This window comes from Panthera tigris, chromosome D3 (genome assembly GCF_018350195.1).
Source record: "Panthera tigris isolate Pti1 chromosome D3, P.tigris_Pti1_mat1.1, whole genome shotgun sequence".
NCBI classification, from domain to species: Eukaryota; Metazoa; Chordata; class Mammalia; order Carnivora; family Felidae; genus Panthera; species Panthera tigris.
The window spans coordinates 59,715,998-59,733,462 of record NC_056671.1 but is presented as its reverse complement, the minus strand read 5'-3'; the positions used below and the strand labels follow the sequence as shown (position 1 = coordinate 59,733,462).

General features: G+C 37.9%; 1 long non-coding RNA gene across 3 annotated transcripts; it reads right to left on the bottom strand.

Moving 5' to 3' along the window:
• Positions 1-368: 368 nt before the first annotated feature.
• On the bottom strand, positions 369-2,888 carry LOC122232761. Of its 3 annotated transcripts, XR_006210156.1 has the most exons (4): positions 2,751-2,888; positions 2,406-2,449; positions 1,813-1,964; positions 369-538 (listed from the first exon to the last, which is right to left on the bottom strand). It is a non-coding gene; the product is annotated as an uncharacterized LOC122232761 (long non-coding RNA). The 3 variants fall into 3 exon arrangements; XR_006210154.1 differs by lacking the exon at positions 2,406-2,449; XR_006210155.1 differs by lacking the exons at positions 369-538; positions 2,406-2,449 and adding an exon at positions 1,346-1,706.
• Positions 2,889-17,465: the final 14,577 nt, after the last annotated feature.

Here is a 17,465-nt window from a genome sequence, read left to right as displayed (position 1 = left end):
AAGTAAAGGCAACTATTACCCATAGAAAAAGGGAAACTACCCTTAATTTAGTCTCTACAATTAGGATTAGTAAAGTGAGACATTACTAAAAAAATTAGTTTAATCCTTTAACCACACCCCATCTAACCAACCCAGATACATCTTTTTCATTACTGACAAGACTATCATTTCAGTAAGCATAGCCTTCAAGTGACTCTTTACTCAATCTCCATTAGATTATAGGCAAAACTTCAACCTTCTTGATATATCTGAGCACTCTCTTCCTTTCCTTCCTTCCTTTCTTCCTCCCTTCCTTCCTCCTTCCTCCCTTCATTCCTCCCTCCCCTCCCCTTCCTTCCCCTCCCCTTCCCATCCCTTTTCTTCTTCTGCTTCTTCCTCTTCTTCTCCTTCTTCCTCTTCATCTTCTTTTCTTTTAGTTGCTCATGTCCTTCCCCCAGTATTCTCATTCTGTTACTTGATTGCCAAGCTTCTCAAAACTCACTTACTTCCCTAGACATTTCCCTGTTTAGAAACTCCCATTTTGGACAAAAGTGGACACCTTTTGGACAAAAGGGGATACCCCGTTAGTATCAGTGCATTTTCTAGTGGAATGAAAACATTTAATTTATTCACATTAAAGTACTTGGGTTTGAAAGTGACTAAAAAAGCAGGAAAATATGAGACTGCCTTCAGAAAGCTGAGCTCTGAGATCAACACAATCTCTCTGGTAAGAAGTAGAAGGTGGGCAGAGGTGGTGGTGTTTACTACTGAAGACTGAACAAAGGAAAGGGAACAATCAGTGTTAGCAGTGCCCATCCCAGCACTATTCAGGAAAAAGTGAGCTTTACACTAAGTATGCTGAATATCTCTGCTCCTTAAGGCAGTCCTGGATTGGGAGAAGACAGCTGTGGCTATACCTACTCTATCAGTAAGGGAGTGAAGAGTTGAATTAACCTTTACTTCCCTGGTGATTCCTTGATCACCAGCACAGCTTTTGTTTAGGATCTGGCTGGTTTACTTATAATCTCCACACTTGTCATGTGACCTCCGCATGTTCCAAATCCTGTTGTATTATTATTTCTCACCATGAACTTACATAAGTAAGCATTCTGGTTCCATAAAACAATCCCAGAAACTTAGTGCATGTGTACGTGACAATATGTCTCCGTAAGTGATGGGACCACAATCAACTAACAAATCAGGTTTCAGCACCAGCAAGGCTGCGAGTCAACCCCAGGTCCAGAGGGAATGCCCTAGAACAATGAATGCCAATCCGTGAGGCCACTAGGACCAGGTCTTGTTGATCTTTCCCAACAAAATTTCCACCATGTTTTATGTCTTTGGCTGTGTTTGAGAGTATATATTCTTCTCTCCAAGAAATAATGGTGACGTATTATTTGGTAACCCTTGCAGACACAATGTTTTCATTTAAATTGATGCTTTTCTAATAATGGACTTTTAGACATTGAGAGAGATTAGTGGTAAAGATATTTTGATCAGGCCAGTATGCCTGCTTCCCAGGGCCCAGCTAAACCCTAGTGCACAAGCAACACTTATTCTGTCTATAAAGTGAGCCTTGGTGATCATTTCACCCTTCTATATACATGTGGCTTGTGACTCCTCAAAATGTTACGTTGAGCGTGTCAAACCAGACATTGGGGATCCTTCTGCACTTAATAGGGTGAATATGCAGTCTGTGCTCCTGCGATGACTAGAAGCTTCAGTGCCTTGAGGTAGGAGTGAAGGGAGAAAATATTCTGATTGGAATCACAGCATGCCTGCATGCAAATCAACAGATAAAGGCTACTCTGTAATTATGCTAAAATGACCTACTGTAAAACATTTCTCTTGTCCTTTTCTTGACCCCCAGGTAAAAAAGAAGTGGTTGTTAAGTGGCATTGACCATCTATGTCCTCATCCATGTGGCTGCTCAGGCTATAGCTGTTGCAAAATGGTATTTCCCAGCCCTGTCCATGTCCAGATGGCTGGTTTAAAGCATCATGAAGTGAAATGAAAAAAGAGGAAAACATTAGCAGACAGAATTGTAGCTTGTTCATGGAAAATTAGAAGACGTACCCTTTGATTCCTTTGTGGCTCCCCACCCCCATCCCCAAGTGGTTTAGAATTAAAATGGGGACAAAAACATCTCTAGATTTATTTGGCTCTGCCATATTAACCATAAAAAAGATCTAGCCTGTTCCAATCTTAACCCAGCAGTAAACTATAAATCCAACTTCCCCTCTCTGCTGGGGAAATAAAATCCAAATACAGTAGCATCCAAATAATTATCAAGAGTTGAGCTGTGCTGGCAGGGTGCAATGTACAAGATTCAATTTTAACTAGTGATTACAGACCGGCAACCTTCTAGCCCTGAATGTCAAACGGCCATGTCACTTTCTCCTGTCACGGAGTATGTCAGGACTCACCGCAGCCTGGTGACTTTTCATCAGAGGTAATGAATCTTGTACTCCTGAGATGGGAAATGTCACTGTGCCTCCCCGCCCCTCCCTCTCCCCCCACCTCACCCCTCATTCCCTTCCTGCCACCTGTCCAGGTCCCAATAATTAGGAAAAGAATGTTGTGTGTGACACTGTTTCTCACATCCCCACCAGGGCCCTGCTACTGTCGATTTAAATTGTGTGGTCAGTACTCAACTTGCAACCATACGTGATAAAATGGCTACCTCAGTAGACGGTTTACGGGGCTGGAGTCTCATGTATCAAGTTCTCTTGTCCTTGAGCAATAAAATGGAAAAACAGTTAAGCTCTGACCTTACAGCCTGCATGGTTTGGGGCTCCAGTCCAACTCCTGATAACCTGCCTTTAAATCTTTCGAACTTGAAGTTTTTTGTTTCTGACCTTTCTTCTGCTAGATGCCATTTGGGACATCAATGAGGGTGGAGCACTGTGTGGGTGGTGACAGGGAAGGAGAGTACATGGATTGTGATGTCATCTTTTAAGTCCAGAGTTCAATGTCTGACATAAAAAGAAACTGGACAAGCGCTTTATATTTTTGTGGGGTTTTTCTGAGCCAACGAAAACACTTATGATATACATACAAATGTAGCCACTGGTTTTTGAAAACTATTTCTTGAATTTCTTAAATTCTTTTTTTTTTTATTTTTTTTTATTTTCGAGAGAGAGAGAGCATGTGCATGAGAGAGTGGAGGAAGGGCAAGAGAGAGAGGGAGAAAGAGAAGAGAAAGAGAGAGAGAGAGAGAAAGAGAGAGAGAGAGAGAGAGAGAGAGAGAGAGAGAGAGAGAGAGAGAGAATCTTAAGCAGGCTCCATGTTCAGCACAGAGCCCAATGTGGGGCCTAATGCAGGGCTGGATCTCATGACTCTGAGATCATGACCCGAGCCAAAACAAAGAGTCAGATGCTTAACCAACTGAGCCATCCAGGTGCCCCTAATTTCTGAAATTCTTAATATAAATCCCAGAATCTTAGAGGTTTGGAAGGAGTACATATGAATTGAATTAGAAAGAAATATTTCTATTCATGATAGAAAAATTCCCTTTATTTCTTATGCATCTCATCATTTTAGAAAATATTTAACACCTATTATGCTTCACATAATATTTCTACTTATTAAGAGATGTAAAAAAGCAATATATAGCATAATCCCTGCCTTAGTTAATATGAACAATAAGATACATGAATGATAGGTATAAAATAAGGAAATACATAGTAAGTGAAAGGAGATAGTCTTCCCAGTATGAATAACAATGCCCACAAGATATAAGTGCATTAAACTCATCTCAGACGGTAGAAAAGATGTGAAGCCGATATGGTCCATAGTCAACCAAGAAAAAGGTATCAAGGTAATGGTACATGCAAACACAGGATCACATTGTTTGTTAGTTCTAGGAACATCTCCATGTTTGGCTGTAGTGATTAGGTATTGCATGGAACACAGCAGTAAATTACAGCTGAGGTCAGTTAATCCATTGTCATCCAATATAAGTCATTCAGATGGGAAGGCAATATCAAGGTTAATCATAGCGTCGAAGAAGGTTCTAAAGGAGCTGTGGGGCAGCTAGTTTCCCTTGCTATGTAGGCATTTTGTTTTTCTTGAAACATCAGGGCGCTTTTATTGAGTCAAGATTCTATGAGAAACATTTAAGCTTTAATGTACCAAGACTTGTTAGAGAAAGTTTATTTCTAGATAAGACTTGCCTTCCTTCTTTTTTCTCCCTCCCTTCCACCTACCTTCCTTCCTTCCTTCCTTCCTTCCTTCCTTCCTTCCTTCCTTCCTTCCTCCCTTCCTCCCTCCCTCCTTCCTTCCTCCCTCCCTTCTTCCTTCCTTCCTTACCTCCCATCTTCCTTCCTTCCTTCCTTCCTTCCTTCCTTCCTTCCTTCCTCCTATATTATGTTCCAGACACTGAGCTAGGCATAAGTGATGAAACACTAAGCAAGACCAACAGGCTTCTTGTCATAATGTAGCCTAAAGCCTGGTGGAGAAAATGGGCAAGTATTCAGGCAATTATAATAAAAAATGAGAGGAAAATGAAAGAGGCTGCAACAGGCTAATGGGGTCCTAATAGAGGTACCTGGTCCAGACATAGTAGGGTAACAGGAAGAGCTTTCCAAAGGATGCCCAAAGGTAAACAGGAAGTCTTTACCATTGATCCTCTAGGAAGCCATGAATCTCTGGGTAGATTTCAGGTTCTTTGAATGGTGTCTGAAGTCTTCTCCATGAGCTACTAGAGTGGGTCTCCTTACTGGGGGGATGGGGAGGACGGAAAATTACCCTTATTGTAATCAGTGTCTATCCTCAATTATTTAACATCACATCTAGAGGATATCTTTAAGGATAGAAAGAGGCTGAATTTAAGACACATATAATATTGTGACCAATATGTGGGCCACGATATTGCAAAGCACAAGCATACATTCTCCTTCCTTTCATCTTCTCTGTGCCATTATAAATTAATTACAAGTAAAGATTGGGTAGTAAAGTTAGAAATTGTGTTTAAAACATCTCCTTGAAGGATTACAGAAAACTGAATTTCTAGTATATTTATTCTCCCCATATCTTTTTTTTGAATTTGTTTTTATTTTTGTCTTAAGTTCATTCAAAAACTGAGAGTATCATGTAGCAGGCAAAATTCAAATTATTGAAGGGCTCAAGAATAAGTAAAAAAACAATTGTTTCTTCCCATTATGAACTTGCAGTCTAGAAGGGGAGAGAGAGGTAGACAAATAATCACAAAGCAATGTAATGCCTAAGATGATATGGGAAGATTGACCCTGTATACTAAGTGGGGGATTATAGTTCATGGACCTTTAAAAAAAGAAACAGACATAAGCCAGTGTATCTGCTTTTGTTAAATAGACTGCAAGCTGCCTCTCCAAAATATAGAGGTAATTCTCCACTGATAATTGGTAGAATCATTTACAGCTTCACAGACAGGGTAGGTGCCACCGTGGATCCCGTGATGATCCTGAACAGTGTAGAGGTGAGCGAGGTGATAGGTATGGCAAACAAAAAGAGGTGCCAAAATACTCCCTAATTGGACAGGATGCATGACAGACACATTTCAGGAGGCCCCTTATAAGTCACACAGAATTAAATTGCAAATGTCCTCCTTTCTTCACCAACCCTTAGACCTGATCTTTCTTATCTTCCAGTCAAGATGAATGAAATGAATTTCTCTGGGGGCAAAGAGACTCCCTGCTCACTGGAACTAAGAAGACTGATGTCTCAGTGTTTGTACAAGCAGTCAGCAAAGGGACACAATCACCTCGAAATGTAAGTGTATCTGTGAGAAAGGGGAGTGCTCACAGAGAAGTCAAACTAGTATTAACTGTCACACAAGAACATGTAACAAGAGAAACTCTTCTGCATGATACTGTAATGGCAGATACATGTCACTATACATTTGTCAAAACACATAAAATGTACAGCATAAAGAGTGAAACCTAATGGAAACCAAGGACTTTAGTTAATAATAATGTATTAATGCTGACTCATCAATTCTAATAAATAAACCACTTTAGTGTGAGACGTTAATAGAGTAAATAAGGTGAGTGTTGAGGGACTATATGAGAACTCTCTACACTTCTCCCCCAACTTTTTTTGTAAAATAAAATTCAGAAAAGTGTATTTCCTGAAATACTTGTTATACTGTACAGTGGTTATTCATATAATCTTGGTCTTCTTGTTAATCTATGAGCTATAAGATAGGGATCTATGTTTGTATTTTTTAAGTTTTCTATTTGGCAACTTCATGAAAATTTGTTGCACGATAAAAAGGACTCTCAAGTTTAGGAAATACTTCTCCATTATAAAATATAACACTGAGATGCTTAGGAATTAGCAGGCCAAAGAAGAATGGCCACACTTTGAGTAGCGGTTCCAGGCAGAGATGACGCACTGTTCAAAGGTCTGGATGCAAAAGCAGGTTCATTTGACAATCTGAAAGTACCTCTCCTTGGAGAAGGCCTATAGGGAAACTGAACCATGACCTTGGTCCATTGTTGTGGGAACATGCAAATGCAGCCTCGCATGGCCCCATACTCAACGTCCTGAGATAATCTTTCCTGCAATGTCTATTTAACGATATTCATCTTACTGTCTTTGATTCTAGAAAAAATTAAAATTCTGACAACTGAAAAAAAAATGCTCTTTTACTTCAAGCAAAAAAAAAAAAAAACAGCATCATGAATACCCTATTTAAATGCAAACTTTAGAAATTATATTTCAAATAGTCCTAAGAGGACTAATTAATAATTGTAAAGTGCTTTGAAGATGGAAAGTGCTAAATTAACGTCAATATTTATTTATTAATAATCAGAGGAGGTGATTCTGCCATGTTGAAGTTGCCTCTTTTACGATCAAGTACCGACTACTACCATGATTTCACTCTCTTAATTGCCTTTTCCAGCCACTATTGCCATGTGGGAATTCCAGACTTTTTGCTTGTGTTTAGTATTTTATTATTTAAAAAATATTGCCAGTTCTCTATCTATAACTGCCAGGAATTTCCTCATTTTGTGTGTAGAGAAGCTATTATGCATTAACATCAAAATTTGTGCGTCATATAAGCAGAAACTACACTTAATAGTCAACACTAAGCACAGTATCAACCACAGAGTACGAGCTGAGGAACAAAATTTTGAATGAATAAATGAATGAAAAACAAATTAACCCAGTTCCTTTTTATATATAAAGTGTAAATGTTGCCTTTAGCCTCACATCATATCTATTTGTATCACATGGGAACCTACTTCATATATTATCTGGAACTCAAAAATATGTTACTTTTTCATTTCTTGAATGCTAGGTTGCAATCTTTTAGCAGTCCATATTCAAGTTGTGGTACTTCCAATGATGTTTAATGGTATGCCAGTGGAAAGAGGAGTTAAAAAAAAGCTCAACAAATAATTAAAATATTTAAAAATGTCCAAATAACTGGCATCACTGAGCTCAAATGTCCAGGATTCTTGGCTTTCTACCTTTAGAGTTGGCTACTTTGTATTGTCCACAGTGAGTACCATTGCAAGAACTGCTGACACAACCTGGAGTCCATGGCTCCATTTCTACTTTACAATCTCCTACAAGCTACAAACCAGAGACAGGACTCTGGCCTGAGAGGTACTCATCTGGACCAGCGTTGGTTGTTAGTCGGAAATCGCAATCCATTCTTACAAGCAGCACATACATTTAGTCAACTGGACACAAGGACAAGGATAAGTGAGCTGGCAAAGGAACAGTAGATAGTCTGTAAAAATTCACTTACAATTTCAAGCTATAGTCTACAAAACCAAGGTTCGGATGAATAAAGAAGAGGAAGATTATGAAGAGGGACATGTGGACCAGGAGAGAAACACCAGTGTGAATATGGCATATCAGGGCCTCTCTGATCAGGACGGCTGAGTATCCTGGCCCATTTATTGACTAAATAAATATATTTAAACACCATGCACTCAAAGCTCTAAATTAGGCTTTATGGCAGATACACTTACATGGCGCTTTGAAGATTCAATTGTTCTCAAGGAACCTCCACAAATACTAGTTAGGCTGAAACACTCAACAAATGAGTGACAATTCAGCCATTTGTTGAGACTTGCCATCTCAATGGGGCTTTGCTCAATTCTTTACCACATACTCAATTATTCCAGTAGATTTTATACATATAATAATTATATATATGCTATATTACATATTCACATACATACGAGGAAAAAAAAACAGCTGAAAAATTTAAAGGTACTTATACAGAGAGAGCAAGCACATCCCTCTTGATAGAAAACTGATTCTGAACAAAGCAAGAAACCTGTACAGTCATTCCCATTTTGGCAATTTAGAGAGTTTGCCAAGAGCTAGGTCTGCCTCCTCTGTGACCAACAAAGTTTTGTGGTCTAAGACACCGTTCATTTATTACCATGTGACAGGCAAATGCAAATTCTACATGTTGGGAATACAACTGTAATGAGATCATCATTTATTCTTTTCATATTTGTAAATTTTATCTCATCTACCAGATAACTAGCTGCCAAAAGATGGGGCCAATTCTTGCTTATAACTTTTGCATACTGCCAAATACACACTCAAAGTGGACTACGGCTGACTGATGAATATAAAGCAGAGAGAAACAATACAAGGCAGTCTCTAGCTAAATTCTAACACTAGTGCAATAGATGCATGGGAAGCCAGAAGGAGAATTTCCAACTTTACTATTTTGAAGGATCTTAATGCCTCAAAATTTGGTACAGAATTATGGAATGAAGTTAATTTATATAAAACAAGTTAAGTCTTGAAGCCAGCTCAAATTGTGCATGATGAAAACAATACTATTAAGCTTATTTTCCTGTCTTTACCTTTCCCGCTTGAATGTTCAGTGCAACTTCCCATAGCAGTTGGGTGATTTCAATGACTACCTTCTCACTCCTTCAATATTCATTGCAAATATCCTTCAGGAAATTCTTGGTATCTTTTCACTGTCTACCACTTCTATTTCAAATTCCCTTGCTTTTCTCTCATTCCCCCCATATTCATCCTGTTGATTAAGAATGGGTTTCTCTAGGGGCACTTGGGTGGCTCAGTCGGTTGAGTGTCCGACTTCGGCTCAGGTCATGATCTCGCGGTCCGTGAGTTCAAGCCCCGTGTCGGGCTCTGAGCTGTCAGCTCAGCTTCAGATTCTGTGTGTGCCTCTCTCTCTGCCCCTCCCCCGCTCACACTCTGCCTCTCTGTCAAAAATAAACATTAAAAAAAATTTTTTTTAAAGAATGGGTTTCTCTAAAATAAGCAGTTAAATAAATATTCATTTCTTTTTTGGTTTGGTGTCTCCCTATGAAGGCTTTTCAGACACCCTTTTCCTCTACATATTCACAACCTATATATGCAATGTCATCAATACTCAGCACAGCCTGCACCATACTGCAGCCATCTCGGGGAACCCATCTGTGGGGGAAGGCGGGGCAGGTGAAGAGCGTGGGGAAGTTACCTCAAGACGTCATCCAAGAAACTACTTGTGAATGATAACATTATGTCTCAACTATTACTGAGAAATTATTTTGAGATCAGGTTATTAGAGATTCTCTGGAATTTTATTTTTGAGGAAAACACTGTTCTAGTTTGAGGTAAATTTTTGCCTACATTAATAACCGCCACATTTTGCTCTACATTTTTCTCCTCTTCCTCAACTCATTATCACCACTCTTGTATTTACTATGAAATAAGATCTTTTACCCATATTGTGACATCCATTTTGCAATTTTGTAGACGATGCTTCTTTCCAGAGGGAAATCAACTCTACTGAACAGCTGGATATTTTACTTCTCACATCTCTTATGTAGTCTCCTCAGTTAAACCCTCTTTTTTTTTTTTTTTTTTAAATTCCTAAAGCACTACTGGTCATTCTCACATTGTCATTTTAAAGTTATGTGTCCTAGTAACTACTTTGGATTTTCAAAAGAGTAAATGACAATCTTGAAAAACTTTCTTGAGGTCAGGAATTATGTTACATGTTTTCAAACTTCTGCCATTATTGGCATAGAACTAGGTGTATTAGAGGTGAACAGATTTTATTTGATATTTGACTGATGGATTTATTGAATGGCTGAATCTTTATGGTAGAGACTATAGCAAAGACAATTCTTCTTTCAATTTGTTGTTATTCTGTGCTTGGTAGATAGGTAGTCTAAGCATAGTTACAATAGAATCCTGAATAGAGAGAAAGACTTCTAAGGAATAATATTGGATGCTATATGATAGAATGTATGATGAAAACAGTTTCTACCAAATTTTACAACTTCATATAGCTTAATAAAAATTTGCTTTTCTCTTACTTTTACAAAAGAAAACAATAAAACAACTTTCATTGCAAAGATACAGGAAGCTTGTACGGTCTCTATCCTATACATACACATTTGGACACACACACACACACACACACACACACACACACACACACCTCTATATATCAAACAGATACCACATGAAACACTAAGCATCTTTGTTGGGTCTTTGACAGCTAAATTAGATTAATTTAAGTTAAGTTAAATCAAATAACTTGCTTTGTATATTTAAGTTGCCATTCAAATAGTACAGATTTTTCTGCCTGTCATTTAGAATGAATTCAGTACCACAAGTTTTCCATTGAGTGAACAGAGCTAACTGAGGGCATCCAAGAAGAAACCTTCATAGATAATTGGCTAGCTTGGGGAGCTAGTGTAGCGGAACATGATTCCAGATTGAATCAAATTCTGGAGCTCTGTTGAAGAGAGGACTAAAGAATGGGGGGAAAACAAGGTTATGTGTCAATTAAAGAATGATTTGTACTTTTATTTTTATCAATATTTACTTCTTTGCCTGTAACACAAATGTCTTTATGAACATATTTAAGAAAACTTGGCTTCAGTTTTTTACATATTATGAAGTACAATTAAGAGCAAATTTCTGTTCACTGGAAGAATAATGAATGCATAAATTAATCACGATTCTATTTTCCTATTTAAAAAAAATGGAAAAAAAGTTAGCTTAATGGAGACTTTGGGAGAATTGTCACCATATCATTCATCAGGCACATAGCACTTCTACAAGGAAATTTACCTCTTATGAAATTTAACACATCACTGACAACATCAGAGATTAAAATGAGTTTTGGCGGAGGCGGGGGGTGCCTGGATGGCTCAGTCAGTTAAGTGTCTTGCTCTTGATTTTGGCTCAGGTCATGATCTCACTGTATGAGTTCAAGCCCCGCATTGGGCTCTGCACTGACAGTGTGGAGCATGCTTGGGATTCTCTCTCTCCCCCCTTCCTCTCTGCCTCTGCCCTGCTTGCGCTCTCTCTCAAAAATAAATAAATAAACTTTTAAAAAATGAGTTTTTGGTCCAAACAACTATAACTATCCTGGATGCTAAAAGTTGAAATAAAATTACATTTAGTCAATCAATCAATTCTGTCTCATAACTGTGGATTTAACACTAAGATTAAAATTGTCCCTTTATCGTTTACCCCTCCTAACTTTCTGTCTCTCTCTTTCTCTCTACATACCTACCTATCCATCCATCCATCCTTTATTTTTCATCATAATTTATTCACATTTCTAAAAACACACTGCATTACTATCCATATTTATATATTTAAAAAATATTTGGGGGCTTCTGGGTAGCTCAGTCAGTTGAACTTCTGACTTCAGCTCAGGTCACAATCTAACAGGTTCGTGAGTTTGAGCTCCACGTCGGGCTTTGTGCTAATAGTGCAGAGCTTGCTTCGGACTCTGTCTTCCTCTCTCTCTGCTCCTCCCCTGCTCATGCTCTCTCGTGTGTGTGCTCTCTTTCTCTCTCTCTCAAAAACAAATATTTTAAAAATTACATATGTCTGTGTGTGTGTGTGTGTGTGTGTGTGTGTGTGTGTGTGTGTGTGTTTTGGTGTCTGTTATTTGTCTAAAGCCACACAGTATCATCTCTGAAGACACAAAGACTTACCTATGAAAAGATATCTGAATGCTCCGTGAATGCAAGGATGTCTGTCATCACTTATGTTGCTGGTCTGTATTATATGTGGTCTACATCACAATCATAAAACCTGCATTTCTGTTTTATAATCCTGAGGCTAGAAACATCTGCGGTCAACTCACACTACCCCTCTTCTTTTTCACCACTCTGTCAAATGTGTACTTATCTTACTCTTCTGCCAGATCCGCTGAGGCCACTGCTTTATTAACCATTGAATTTTCTATAACATCTGCAGAATGAATTGTATATAACATGTGCCCATTGTATCTCTGATAAATTAATGAATCATTCATGTTTGATTTCAATGGATGGGAAGAGACTGAAATTTCAATTTGAAACATTCTATTTTTCCTATAGGTAAATGCTAATATCATAAATATGGAATAGCTTGAATATCTGATGCTACTCTCTGTACTATGTAGCAATGGGATGCCACCTTTCTCTAAACAAACTGAGGATTTACTTTTCGTGTATCTGGACCAAAGAATCTATGGTGGAAGACCTCCACCAGATTGCAGAGCCCTATGTACTGCCATCTTTGCAAGTGCTGCCCCTAAATTTAAGTTGTGCTATGCTCAGGCTGGTAGCTCTACTGCAGAGTCTCTCCCTTCCTCATAATTCATCCAACCTCACAATTCAAAGTAGGTTCCAATCAACCTAATCTGGGTTACGGGCACTGCAACCTATGTTGCATGCTATTGTTACAGGAAGACATTTCTTTCTGTTACTCTGTGCACCTAGAAGCTAGAAATGCAGGCATTTAACAGATTCTTAGAACACTGAAGGTGATGACACTGGGAAAACACACACACACACGCGCACACACACACACACACACACACACACGCACCAGCTCTTCTCAGTAGAAGAACTAAGCCATATATAACAATGGTTTGGAGATTCTCTCTAATGAGTGACATTAACCACAGAATGACCTTTCCTTTGGCAAAATGGCTAAATGGGAGACTTTATTGTAAGTGAAATATAGTGTAGGTGTCTAAACAAACACATTAGTGAACAAAATGCTTTAAAAGGTATAGTTATCTAAAAAAAAAAATCCAGCACTGAACTGAAAGATCAGTGGTGATTCATGGTTTTTTCATACTTTTCAAAGAGGACTGAAGGAGTGAAAAAATATCTTCAAGTTCTACTGTGAGAAATCAATGGAAAGATTGTAGTTAGGCGAGATGATCTGCCAGCTGGCATAATTTGAAATATTTGTATTAAGGAAGTATTCTCATTTTATAGGCAAAGAGGAGTGATTAACAGGAACTTCTGTTCTGGCCACCTTCAGCACACTTTCAATAAATCGAAACTATGTCCTGCCATGAACCATGATAGAACTAGTTGGCAAGCTATCATTATTTCTCATCTTAACATGTGCTCCCCAGTGAGAGTAAGCATTGCCTTGATTTTGTGGGTCCAAGGGCTAGGATGGAAAAAAAATAAACCACCATCATAAATATATTGTATACTTTCAGTTCCAAACAATTATAATGCCACTTACAAAATATCGTCATTTATTTTTTCTGTACCACCACTCCGTTGTTAAATATATATATCTCTCTCCTGCCATATAACAGGTTTCTTTGAGGGTAATGCCTTAGTCAGTATCAAATTTTCCATAATTTTTACTATAATGCATTGCATAGCTTATGTCTATTAGATCTTTGAAAGCACATAAATCATATTTGATTTTCAATGGATAATATATAGGGTGAGACTCAGATTTTAATTTCATATATTCTATTTTACAAAGTATCACTGTGTAAAAAAGCACAGCTGAGAACTCTAGCCCTTAACTCTGATAATCATGTAGGCCACTTTCAGTTGACTTTTTCCGATCTATTTCTCCCTGCTCCAGTATTCTCCAGCCCTTCACATACCTCGTATTGCAAGTATTTGGCTTTGACCAACAGTTTTTCTCCTTAGATGCTATCCAGTATTTGATTCTGGCTTGATGCCCAAAGCTCAAATTAAAGAAACCTCTTTTGCTCCTTCTCCCCATCTACGTTGGATTGTACCCATCGGTATAATCTTAAAAAAAAAAAAGTTAAGAAATATGGACTCAAAAGAGTTTTGGACATGTGATTGTGTACAGGACAAACAAGGTTGATATAAATGAGAAGACAATTCAAATGAGGTATCAGAGGGAGAGGAATGCTGAGGTGTATAACAGGAACCAGACTGCATCATGAATACCCTGGGAGTTTAGGGAGGGCAAAAGCAGTATGAGTTAATGAAAGCAGGTGGACAGAAGGGAGGTTTGGATGGATTATAAAAACCGTGCTGCTGCTGTCGACACCGGACACTTGGAGTAGGCACGATTTTACACACCCAACATAGGATGGATGTAAGCACCAATAAATCACCCAAGAGCACTTGTGAAAATATTTTTCAGAAGCACCAGATGTATTCTTACAAGAACTGAGGAAAACGACTCGAGGGATAATTATAGATGCAGGAAACTACAAGAATAAAACTTGAATTCAAGATTCTTTGAGATACAACATCTTCTAAAATGCAAACAGAAAACCTACTAAAATTCTTTAGCTTTTCTGATAATTACTACTTTTATTATATTTTTTAGTTTCCTTTTAATTAAGTCATTGCAATTAGATACACTCAAAAACAGAATTCTTAGTTTAATAATGGAATTGTGTTTTGGTTATTATATCCAACTTTTCCCAAGACCCAGTTATATATATGTTATACATATAAATATCAAGAGAATATATATTTATCAAGAGAAAGTTCTATTGATTCAAATCCTGACTTACATCCACCTTCTATTTTCCTATAATGTTCTTTTCAAATAGCTTAAAAACCACGAAAAGATGTCAATGTGCCTTGTTTCCAGGAAGAAATAAAAATATCCACCTGTGTTCTAGCTATCCCAGCTCATCACATGTGGCCCTCAATGAGAACATACTGGATGGCACTGCAGATGCGCAAAGTGCAACGCAGTCCTTGGTGTTCTGCAAGTGCACAGGGTGAACTCTGGTTTAACATGGTGATCAAGTTCTGCATTTGCCTCTACTCCTCATTAAAATTAAAGAGAATACAAACAGAATTAAACCCATAAACCCTAACAGGAAAGAGAATGGGAGAAGGACCATAATTCAACATTAGATTTCAAAGCATTCTGGAGATGAAAAATGGATGAGAACCATCCAGTTACACAAAGAAACCTGAGGAATCTGCAGCCCAAAGTTAACACAGTAAAGGATGGCAGGGAAAGAGGGAGCTAATCTTCTAGGCAGAACTCCCAAAATGTCTGGAATAAAATCAATGAGAATGGAGGGTAGAATTATGAACGTGAGCCAAAATTGGTAGAGAGAAATAGAAAGTCTAACTGAAATTCTGTGTCTAGATTGAGAAGCCAATCACCTCCCTCCTCTTCTCCTCACTCTCCTATATTTCTATATGGATATAACAAGAGTACAAGAAACCTCACAATGAATCAAGGCAAAAGAAAATAAAGCAAAATAATGATCACCCTAACAAAAATAATGACCCCAACATTAAGAAATATAATGGATTGAGTGGCTAGAATTAGGACTACTAGCTGGGTGTTGGCACCAGAGAATAAATTCCTTCCCATTTTAGTAATCTCTTATCAAAAGCCTGGATCCTCAGTGATTCAAGTGCAGACCTGGCCAGGTTAGCCTCCTTACTCAAGGGAAATTTTTGTAAGGAAAACAAGCATGCAAATACAGCAGAAAAAATCCAATCCGCTCCCTGGAAAAGTCAACTCAGTACTTCCTGTTTTTAAAATGTGCAAATAACTTATAATCAGTCGGGCATATAAAGAAAAATAACAGCATTAAAATGGCAAAATAAACAAAATATTCCCCGTGGAAACAGAAGCAACTCGTTGAAGAGAAGAAACTTGAAAAAAAATCTAATCAGTATTCTCAGAGAGATTGAAAAATGATACCAAAACCAAAACCAAACACAATAAGATAAAAATCAAAGAACTCTGCATAGGTACACAGCAAAAAGGATGAAGAAACAGAAAATATGTGGTAAAATATAAAAGGAATAAGAGGACAATCACATACCCCAGACATTCAACAAATATGAGATCTGGAAGGAGAAAACAGAAAAAAGAAGGGAAGGAATAAGCAAAATAAAACACAGGAAAATTTTGCACATGAATCTATTTAAAGAGTACCCTGCTTATACACAAGAATGGGTTAAACAAATACCTACTCTAAACATAACATCAGGAAATCTCAGAACGTATAGAGAAAACAAGCAAACACAGAAAACAGCCAACTCAAATTTTGAGTTGCTGTGGCAGAGGATTGAGAGTTGAACAGTTCAATGCCCAGATCTGACAATGACTTGCTTCCCTGCTGCTCAGTTCATTGGCCAAAGCTAGCCTCTTGGCTTCCCCAGCCACAAGGGGTACAAAGTTCAATAATTCCATGTGCAAGCAATGAAGAGGGAGGAAAAATCATTTGTGAACAGCACCAATGTATGCAACATACATTGCTACATACTTTTTAAAAAATTTAAAAATTTTAAAAAAGTATGCTACATACTTCTTAAAAAATTTTTTTTAAAATTTTATTCATTTTTGAGAAAGACAGAGAAAGACAGAGCATGGGTAGGGGAGGGTCAGAGAGAGAGACACACACACAGAAATCTGAAGCAGGCTCTGGGTTCTGGGTTGTCAGCACAGAGCCTGACGCAGGGCTCAAACTCACGGACCACAAGATCATGGCCTGAGCCGAAGTCGGATGCTTAATCGACTGAGCCACTGAGGCACCCCTGCTTCTACATACTTTTATGAATAGTTTGTATATGAAGTTATTCTAGTACAATGAGGGTGAAGGCTGAGATGTGGAGAAACATAATAATTTTATACAAAAGTCAAAAGATAAGAAAAGTTGGGTGCCTGAGTGGCTCAGTCTGTTGAATGTCTGACTTGATTTCAGCTCAGGTCATGATCCCAGGGTCACAGGATTGAGCACTATGTTGAACACAGAGCCTGCTTAAGATTCTCTCTCTTTCTCCCTCTCTCTCCCACACTTTATGCTCCCTCTCTCTCAAATAAAATAACATAAAATAACATAAAATAAAAAATTTTTAAAAGAAAAGTTAAATATGAGATATATTTATACATTTTACTGTGCTAAAACATACATAACAAAATTTACCATTTTAAGAATTTTTAAGTGTATACAGTCCAGTGGTATTAAGTACATTCACATTGTTGCGTAACCATCACCACTATTCATCTCCAGAATTTTTTCATCTTCCCCAACTAAAATTCTGTACCCATTAAACTAGAACTCCTATTGCCCCCTCTCCCCAGCCCCTGATATTAATGCCTAAACATTCTACTTTCTGTCTCTATGATATGATTACTTTAGGTATCTCATGTAAGTAGAATCATATAATATTTGTCCTTTTATCTCTGGCTTATTTCACTTGGCGTATGTCTTCAAGGGTATTTCATGTTATAGCATGTGTTAGAAGTGCAATCTTTTTTAAGGGTGAACAATATTCCAT